Source organism: Rutidosis leptorrhynchoides, chromosome 11, assembly GCF_046630445.1.
Source record: "Rutidosis leptorrhynchoides isolate AG116_Rl617_1_P2 chromosome 11, CSIRO_AGI_Rlap_v1, whole genome shotgun sequence".
NCBI classification, from domain to species: domain Eukaryota; kingdom Viridiplantae; phylum Streptophyta; class Magnoliopsida; order Asterales; family Asteraceae; genus Rutidosis; species Rutidosis leptorrhynchoides.
In genome coordinates, this window is record NC_092343.1 from 365521509 (window position 1) to 365532077 (window position 10569).

Genomic DNA, 10569 nt, shown 5'->3' on the forward strand with positions numbered 1-10569 from the left:
ATCCTTCGAGAATTTGGTGTTGCAACCATTACCAATCTTAATTTGTAAAGTGTCTTCTGCGATTGTTCCAGAGGCATAAATCGATTTAATTGTGGCTACGATATTGCTCCAAATCCGGATGTAACACAACCACGACCAACCAAACCCGCATGTACACCATGGATAACAACTATCGTACGAGCCTAAAGAGAATCTAAATAATGAACAAGACGCCAATGCCACTTTAGGAGTAATGCTTGGTTGAAGGATTGTATACTACCAACACCTAGACCTCTTTTTTCTCACGATTGCTCCCATTTAATCCATGCCATCTTTCTTTTTTCTTTACTACCTCCCTAAAAGAATCTAGCTCTCAATTTTTTGATAAATTTAATGACCGAAACAGGAGCTTGGAAAAGTGACAAGTTGTATATTCCAAGACAACCAATAACAGATTTGATTAACGTTAACCTTTCGCCGATGGAAAGGAGATTTGTTGCCCACTTAGATAACTTGGAGTTGAATTTGTTTAGCACTGGACCCCAATGAGATTTACGATTAGAATTAGAGCTAATAGGCAGTCCCAAAAATGTGAAAGGAGTGGAATTAGCTTTGCATCTGCACCTGGAAGCCATCGACTAAACCTGCACAATATCAACTCCAATACCGTAAAGTTTTGACTTTAAGAGATTGATTCTCAACCCTGAAGCAAGATGAAAAATATCTAAAATACGTAAGATATTATCCGTATCATGTATGCTCTAATATGAAACAATGGCAACATCATCCGCGAAAAGAAAGTGAAACATATTAACATTACCGTCTGTGATTCCCTTAATGAGGTCATTAGCAACTACATCCTTTAAAGCTAAGTGCAAAAGTTCCATAACGATGATATAAAGTAAAGGAAACAATGGATCAACCTGTCGAAGACCACTCTTGATTGAAAACTCAGAAGTAGGACTGTCGTTCACTAGCATTGAAGTTCTTGTGGAACGTAGACAAGCATTAATCCATTTTCGCCATTTAACTCCAAAGCCGGGTTGAGATAGCATAAAATCTAGATACCTCCAATCAACCGAGTCAAATGCTTTCTTGAAATCGACCTTAAAGACCAATGGTTTTTTCTTCTTCCTTTTTTGATCTAATTGATAATTTCGCTAAGGATTAATGGGTCATCGAGAATCTGTCTTCCTTTAATAAAAGCAGTTTGCTCAATACTAACCACGGAATCAATTACTTTATAGAGCTTGTTCGCAAGAATCTTAGAGACAATCTTGTACATACATCCTATAAGAGAAATATGGTGATAATCCTTAACATTCATCGGGTTATCAACTTTTGGAATTAAGGTAATACATGAGGAGTTAGAGCCTTGTGGAAGAGATCCATGTGACATAAAATCATCCACAAAATGTTTAATAAAAAAGATAGAGTACCCATCGGGACCCTGAGATTTGTTACTACCGCAAATCCAGACTGCTTCTTTTATTTCTTCCATGGTGAGCAAGACTTCCAATCCTTCCTTATCCAACATCGATAAGATTGAAGCTCCTGAAAGATTACCAAGAGGGATGTGTGAAATTCGAGATTTGAATTTAGACTTATAAAAAGAAAGAAACTCATCTTTAACAATGGTCGGATCTGTGTTCCATACACCGTTAATCATTATGCCTTGGATAGATTGCGCATGACGCTTCCTCTTTAGTAAAGAATGAAAAAAACCTGTGTTTTCATCGCCCTATTGATTCCACTTTTGTGGCAATTTTTGAGAAGCATCAAGGATCTCTAGACTTTGTGATTTCATCTCTTTCTTTTAATAAATCAAGTCGCTGATTTCTATCTTCATCAGTGGACGTATTGGCATCTAACCTAACATCAATGTTGTTAATTTGATTAACTATCGCCTTAATTCTGGATTCATCATTTACACGACAGCAAGCTATCTACTCTTTGATATTCTTTTTCATAAGTTTTAGCTTTAAGTGACAATGGAGACCTGCATTGGCTTCGTAAGCATCAGTAATAACTTCAGTGGCATTAGCTCTTAATAACATGATTTAAAAAAACTTGAACGGAGTTGGGCCATAATCTGTCTTCAGAATATGAAGTAACAAAGGACTATAATCTGACAAATGCTTATCCAAAACAGTAACACGAAGGTCCGGGAGATCATCCAAAACATTAGAAGATAAAAGAAAATGATCAAGCTTACTCATTTTTATACGAGCTTTAAGTAAAAGATCACCCTCCTAATGGTAACTAATGATATAAGAATCGCTTAAAATAGTGTTAAAGACATCAGCCTCGGAACTATTCAAAAAAATATCCAAATCTTTCGGACTCAAATCTAACCACATTTAGATCTCCAAATAAAATGAATCTTCCTGAATGTTGTCGCACGAACTCAGAAAGAGATGACCAAAGAGCAGCTTTTTCATTCGATTCTTGCTGGCAATAAATATTCGTCATAAAATATGGATCAGTAGTATGCTTCCAATATCCTTTTACAATCAAAAAGTTCGGATGACATCACATCTGTTCTTTACGAAAGGATTTAGAATCCCAAATAGAAAATAAGCCACCAGATCTACTGCGAGCAAGGCTACAAGCATAATCAAATTCGTAGTTACCCCACATTGACTTGATACGATATAATTCGAGTCTAGTCATCTTTGATTCTTGTAAACCAATAAAGAATACATTATACTTGAAACAAATTTATTTCACTCATTCACATTTTCGCATTTCCTTCGAGCCACATATGTTTTAGGAGAGCACATTCATTGATCAATAATAGATTCTCCGCTACGATTGATGAACCTAGATATGTTTCTTTCGCATCCCTTAACGTCGTTTTCCAATGTATCTCCAATAGCAACTAGTCTTGACATCTCATGTAGTATAGAAATGCCATGGTAATCCTTTTTGTTATACAAATTAGATGATAAAACAGTGTTATCCGAAGATGTGTGATAACCTGATTATGAAGGTAATCATCATTCTGAGATTTTAGATCAGAGAGAGAAATTGGAGTCTTAACATATTCATGATCATTAGGCGAATCAGATGGTTCACTTGAAGCTTCTTTTTCGTTATCTACATGGGAAACTACATTTTGTTCATCAAAACTATCTTTAACATATGACTCTTTAATATTATCACTTTAATTTATCTCTAACTCGTTAGCACTTTCCTCTTCGTTGGATGATGTAACAGATGTTAGATCTTCCAAAATGTTGATGGACCAGGTTGCAACTTCGTTAACATGTACCTTAAACCGTGTACCTCTAATAATGACATCAATATCTTCCAAGATCGTGGAGAATTTTTTCGTAGAAAGACAAACACGACCAATACTCATCAGTCCATTAGAGTTTATGTCAATGTAAATAAACTTGCCAAAGATAGATGCTACCTTTTTATACCCACTTGATCCCCATAAACACGATGGGAGGCCTTGAATTTGAACCCAACTACGCGCTCATCCACTACGAAGTTACTAGAAGGAGGTTTAACGCTCGTGAAAAAATGTTTCAGGTTAAAATTACTTTCAAAAGACTAGCAGGGTGCAGAATTTGGGAACAAAAATCCATGCCCAAAATCCACCCACGTGGTTGATTACAATGTCACAAAATCCTTCACTTTTACATATACGATAAAGGCTACCCAAAGTATTAGGCAAACTAACCTTCACCATCAGGGATTTGGATGCCTCTTCGAATGTGACAAGATTTTGCTCAGAGATATAAGCTCTTGAGGAGAAGAAGATACATGAGAGTGAGATTTGGACGGTCTAATAATATTTTTTATGGGATTTGTGGGTGCTTTGACAGATTCGGCAAGAGTTGGGAACGAATCAACGTATTGATCGGTGGAACGTGGTGTTGGGGTAGGGTTGAGGTAATTTATGTTCCGCAAATCGATTAAACCCTACGCTCTGCCTATGAAATCTTGTTGGTGCTACATAAACATGAAAGTTACTAATCCAAATATTTGAAAGAGAACGAGCGAAAGCGTCCACATCTTTGATTCCCAAAAAACCAACAAAACCAAATCGTTTACCTGATTTAGTAAGTTTCAATGGGATAAATGCATCCGAGATCTTACCATTGGTTCAGAAATCTTCCATAGAGCTTCGCTATCGACATGTTGAGGGAAATTGGTGAGGAAGAAAGAAGCTGAAATTCTCTCTTTCGATATGCGAATTCGGTTGCTTGAAATTCTCTTGGATTTTGAGGATATCAATATTCCAAACATAATCACGTTGAGATTGCATGATGAAAAAGGTTAACAGGAGCAAAGTATAGAAGATGTTACCAGCGTTTGATCTCGCCTAATGAAAAGAGCGTCGTGAATCCAAGACCAACTATAATCAAACCAAAATCGTAATAGCTGAATTGATTTTGGGTTTGAGTGCTTGATTTGGGAAAAAGAGTAGATCGAATGTTTTAACTCCAATAACTGTGCAAACCCCAATTTGAAATTTGGATTTCAAGGGTGTAAAACAATCGATGAAATTAACCTTACTCGATTGGAACCGAGTAAGTTAATATCTTGGTGAAGATTAACTCCGGTGGCAATCGGAATCTTGATCGGAGTTGTATTATCAGCTGGAGAAATGTTATCATAATTAATTTGGACAGAGTAACATTAATGCATCCAATGTTGGTGGTTGAATGATCATGATCGTATATTTATAGGTGTTATGAGGGAATGGTGACGTGTCACATGTCCCTTTCATGGTTGTAACAAACTTTGCTAATCCCAAGGACTGACGTGGCACCTGTCCCTTTCATGGGAATAACGAGTAGATCCTAACAAACTTTCCTAGATTTGTGGGCTGACGTGGTGTGCGGCTTGTTTGTTTGTTTGTTCCGGGATCAAATACTCGTTCCGGGACAGTGCACCTATTCCGGGATGAAGCGTTGGTTCCGGGAGTGTGGAAGATCCGACTAAGATATGACGGATGGATGCCTTGTTCAATCAAGAAGGTTCTAACTGATGTTTTATTCCAAGTGTTTCTTCACGGTAGTGTTATGACCGGGAGAGACGTATCCGATTTGCAGGTAACCTTGTAGAGGTTATCGGGTGCCTGATATTTATGGTCTAGCAGGCCTTTTTTATGTGATGACATGGTTCCGTCTTCTTAATGCTCTTGCATCTGACTAGTTGGTGCCGGTAACTTGCATTCTTGTTCGAGCCGGGGCTTCTTGTGGCGTCTTGGCTTAGCCTTGTCCGATGCGATCCTTCCCGGATGTGTTCATGAGTGACCTTTTGATCCGGTTACTAAGATGAGGCCGGGAAGATATTCCCTGCTCGTGATCATGTATGTCGGGTACACTATATCCGGGGTGCTACCAATAGTGTGCCTTGTGGAGACTGATCATTATGCGTATCATCAAGTCCCCCCAGTTTGAAAATGGTAGCCGGAACGGTTACCTTTGTCAAACTCAAAAACGAGCCCATGTTCCTGATTGGATGTGCATTTAATGTTTGACAGTTTGAAAAGACAGTTTCTGCAGACACACCCCCTTTTTGTATTTTTTCCATTTTTCAACTTTTTGAAACGGTATTCGAGGGACATCTTTTTGCAATTTTAATCATTACCTTTATGGACCCGTCCTTTGATCTGGACCATTGGATCAGTTTCTTTGAAACCTATAAATAGCCACCTCTCTTCAATATTTTCACTTTTTACAACCTTCATATCTTCCATCCTTTTCTTCTTCAAAAAACCAACAGTTTTTTCACGAAAAGAGGTACCCTTTCTTCTTCTCTCTTCTCCTTACTTTTTCCTATCAATTTGTAGTTTTTTACCTTTACGTATTTATACATATGGCGGATCAGTCTTCCACGTAGACTAGCGTAGACATCGCTGAGTCCTCTGCTAGGGTTGTTGTAAATATCGATAGGATAATGAGTCGTGTGTGAGACGCTTATCTCAACGAACTAGTAGATAAATACACCTTTTTGACTAACTATATTCTGAGGGTTCCTGATGCCGCCCACCGAGCACATAAACCACCAAGCGAGATGGTCACCATATATGGTGCATCCATTACAGTGGGCAACTTTCGGTTACCCTATTTTGAGTTCACGTACCAATTTTTTACACACTATGGAGTAGCTCCTGCCCAAATACATCCTCATGCGTACCAAAAGATGGTGATGTGGGAGATGTATTTGAATTATTACCACATTCTTCCGACTGTTCGTATGTTCCGATATTGTTTTACCGTTTCGAGATCCGAGGTTGGCTGGTTCTCCATCAAGCGAAGAGGATTCTTTAATTTTACCGTGATGTGGATTCCTCTCTAAAGGAATGGAGGGAATCCTTCTTTTTTGTCAGTACTAGGGGATTACCAGATAGGTTTGTTTGCCTTTGTGAGTGGGCAAGCGAGGTGAAGAAAGGAGCCAACAAGGTTCCGAGACTGAATGCTGCCGAGAAGGCATGCATTGCAGCCATTCAAGGGTTTAAGTTTCCCCAACGACCATACCAGGAGGCCATGCTTGTGTTGGGAGGGGTTAGCCACCAATGGCCAGATCCGACCACCAAACCCAATAAACAACTCAATAAAGGATTTTTAGATGCTATCAAAATATCTTCTACTTCGCCGCCATCACTCTTGCCACCGCCACCATCAACTTCTTTATAACCTAAATAAAAACAAGAAAAAGCAGTTTTCATGGTGGTCACGAGCGGTTTTTAAATCTTGCGGCGGCCAGAGTTATGTTATGGGTTTTACGGTGATCGTAGTAGAGATCTACACTGTTTCCGATGGCGATTTGGTGGATGGTGGCGGCGGCCAGATTTAGAAATGTAGGAAGACAGTAGCTGTGGTGATGGTGGTGATAATTGCAATAGAGAAACATGTATGGAGATGGAAAATATACATCAATGGTAATTTATTTTTATTTGGTTTATAAGAAGAAAAATCAAATAGAGAGAATGTAATGATAGAACTAAGATGATAAGGGATGTTTTGTGAAAATAGTGGGTAAATTTTAGAGGTATTGTAGGTGGGTGTGCATAATTAGTACGGAGGATATATGTATAACTAGAGTCTAGAGTCACTATAACGGATGATCCCTAAACTGATTTCTAACGAATTGGGCTTTCAGATAGATGATAAATGGGCTCTTAACAAAACACTGTTTTGAAAACTTTAGTTATGATTTTTGTTTAAATAAATTGGTGATTGTGATTGTTAGATGCTATCAAAATATCTTCTACTTCGATCGTTTGATAATATCCTTTAATTCCGTCGATAAACATATAAAACATATATTGAGACAAATACGTTTAATGTAAAGTATTATACACTTAATACTTTGTTAACGTTTTCAAGTTATAATATATACATATATATACATATATATACATATCTTATGTTTATAATCGTTCGTGACTCGTCGAAATTTGGTCGAGGTTAAATGAATACATGAACACAGTTCATAATGTTTGAGTATTAACTTATCAGACTTTGCTTGTCGTGTCAGAAACATTAAATCATTTAAGGATTAAGTTTAAATTTGGTCGGAAATTTAGGGTCATCACAGGTATGTACAACGTGTACCATTTTACATAAAATAATTTGACTTAATTAAACAACTCAATAAAGGAGTGGTTTTAAAATAATTTTGAAGGTGTAATTTAGTATGTACTAACCAAAACAAGTTAAGGTAAATTTATTTGATTTTATACGTACATATGTGATTTTATAAATTGCATACATGACAGAAAATCTTACTACTTCTATTTGTCCATAAACCTCATGAGGACCGCCCAATTAAACAAATGTGTAAAAATTCTGATGATAAGCAGGGTATTCATATTTCAGAGGTTACGAGTTGAAGTAAGATCGTAGAAGATCGAGTGAAGAACTTGAATCGTCGTGCGACATTTGACCCACAAATGTTACGAGGTTATGAAAACTAATGAGTTAAATATTGTTTTGACTATTATCAGGACACAAGTCCTTGGGCCAAAACTGTTCACGTGCGAAGCAGTCGCTAACAAGTGAGGTATGAAGGATAAAGCATGAGATGGGTAGTTTGGTTAAAACGAGTTCCCGTATCTCAACAATCAAGAAAATGAGCATTTTCCTTACTCATGTAATAACATTGGAATTTCTGAATGAGTGGTGTAAAAATTTTCTTTGACTCGCTTTCTATTCCTCATGTCACAATATTGGAATTTCTATATGAATTAACGTAATATAATCACGTTGGCTTGATGTCATTATATTATACTAATTCATAGTTCCATTCCAATAGCACTACATGAGGTCAGGACACGCGATCAACCTCGAATTTCCACACAATTTCTCTAAAACGATTTCTTAAACAATGTGCTAAGGATAGCACAAGAGACAAAAAATATTAAAAGTAATGAATAAGAGTAACGATGACATAAAAATGTCATTGAAGCATCAAGAATCTTTAAATGTCAAGAATGACGTTTTCGGTTCGCAACCCAAAGCACAAAGGCACAACGGCACAAAGGCACGTAATATAACAAGAATGTTATATACCTAAATATAATAGCTGACATTGAAATGCCGAGCCTTTAGAAGTCAAGCATGACATCTCACGTAATATAACTCAAACGTCAAATACATAGCCATAATATATGACATAGAAATGTCGAGAATTCCAGAAGACATGAAGGACATCCCTCGGTTTCACTAACCGAGGTGTTCTTATAAAAGGTATACTCGCATGAGTCAGAGAATACGTTTAAATCGGAATGGGAGTTCCTCCCGAATTCAGAACATAAAAAGGAGATATACGTATACGAAAAAAATATACATACCAATACGATACAAATAACCACATATAATAATATGCTATAGGTCAGGCTGTAGACTAGACTCACTAATGCACCCTATTGACTCGGGTAACGACATCAATGCAGCCTAATTCCCTACAACCAGATCTCTGATACCAACTTTAACGACCCGTTATAACAACCTGAAAATTTCCGACAAAATTTAAACCTAACTTTTATCAAATACCGACGATTCACGAACAATAATTACACATTAGTATTATTATTAAACCATATTATCAATTACAATCATTATTATTATTATCAGTATTATAATTATTATTATTAATAATTATCATTATCATTAATATAATTACTAATATATTATTAGTATTAATACTTACCATTAATATTAAAATAATAAAATATCATTATTATTACTATTAATATTATTATTATTACCATTTATCATTTATTATTATTATGATTTAATATGATTATTAGTATCATTAACATAATCTATTATTATTATTATTATTATTATTATTATTATTATTATTATTATTATTATTATTATTATTATTATTATTATTATTATTATTATTATTATTATTATTATTATTATTACTAGTATTATTATTACTAATATTATTATTATTGTTATACTTATTATTATTTTTATTATTAATTATCATTATTAATAATATTAAAAGTATTATTATTATTATTAATATAATTATTATTAATTTATTATTAATATAATTATTAATTATTAATACTAATTAAAAATAAAAAAATAAAAAGTAACAGATACCTAAATTAGGTATTATCATTAACCACTTTTATATTTTTTTATTTTCACGATTTGTTTCTTTTATTTTTATAATCATCGTGATCTGTTTTTTTTTTACCCATCGTGATTCTGTCTTTATATTTTTTATATTTTTTTTAATTTCTGATCGTGATCTTCATAATCACTAACATTAAACAATTAAGGCTCCTGCGTTACACGTTCGATTAACATCAACATTATCATTTATAAATTGCTGGTATCTGTTTTCTATCTGAGAAATCAAACCTAATTTTTTTTCTTCTACTCGATATCTCTATTTCAACCATTTAAATCAAGAAATCGAATTCGAAACAAACTTCAAAATCCTTAATTGCAGTTTTGTTAGGAATAATTTACTCAAACTTCATGTAAAATCCCAAGTTCCAATTCATTGTATTGAATTCCAATTTTGGAGTCAAAGTTTCGAAATAAAAAGTTAAAGGTTGTGTTCTTGGTGAAATTCGGATTCGTTTTGATATTTCAAGATAAATTGATGATTCCAGTAGTTTCTTTGAGTGATTTGCAAACTAATTCATGTTGGAATCATAAGCCAAAACAGCCTTAAAATCAAAATCAATATATATTTTTTTAAATCAGTCGCGACAGTAGCAGCCTATTTTTTTTATTTTTTTTTTCTCTTCAATTTAATCATTGATAATGGTTTATGTGTTCGTGAATAAATCCTAAAATCACGTCTGTAATTATAATTAAGAGTAAAAGGATTTTTGGTTCAATTGGTCGATCTGAATTTTATGATAAAGAAGAAGATATAGAAGCAGAAACAAAAAGGATTAAATATAAATGGTGTTAGTTTTAAATCAGAAAAACAGTAGCAGCATATTGGTTAAGGGTGTTTCGTGTGAGTGAGAGGTTACGGGTTTGAGTCCTGTCTTGGGCAATTTTTTTGGAAAAAGCTTTATAAGGTAGTTCTCATATTATAAATTTTATTATTATTATTATTGTTATTATTATTAATAATATAATT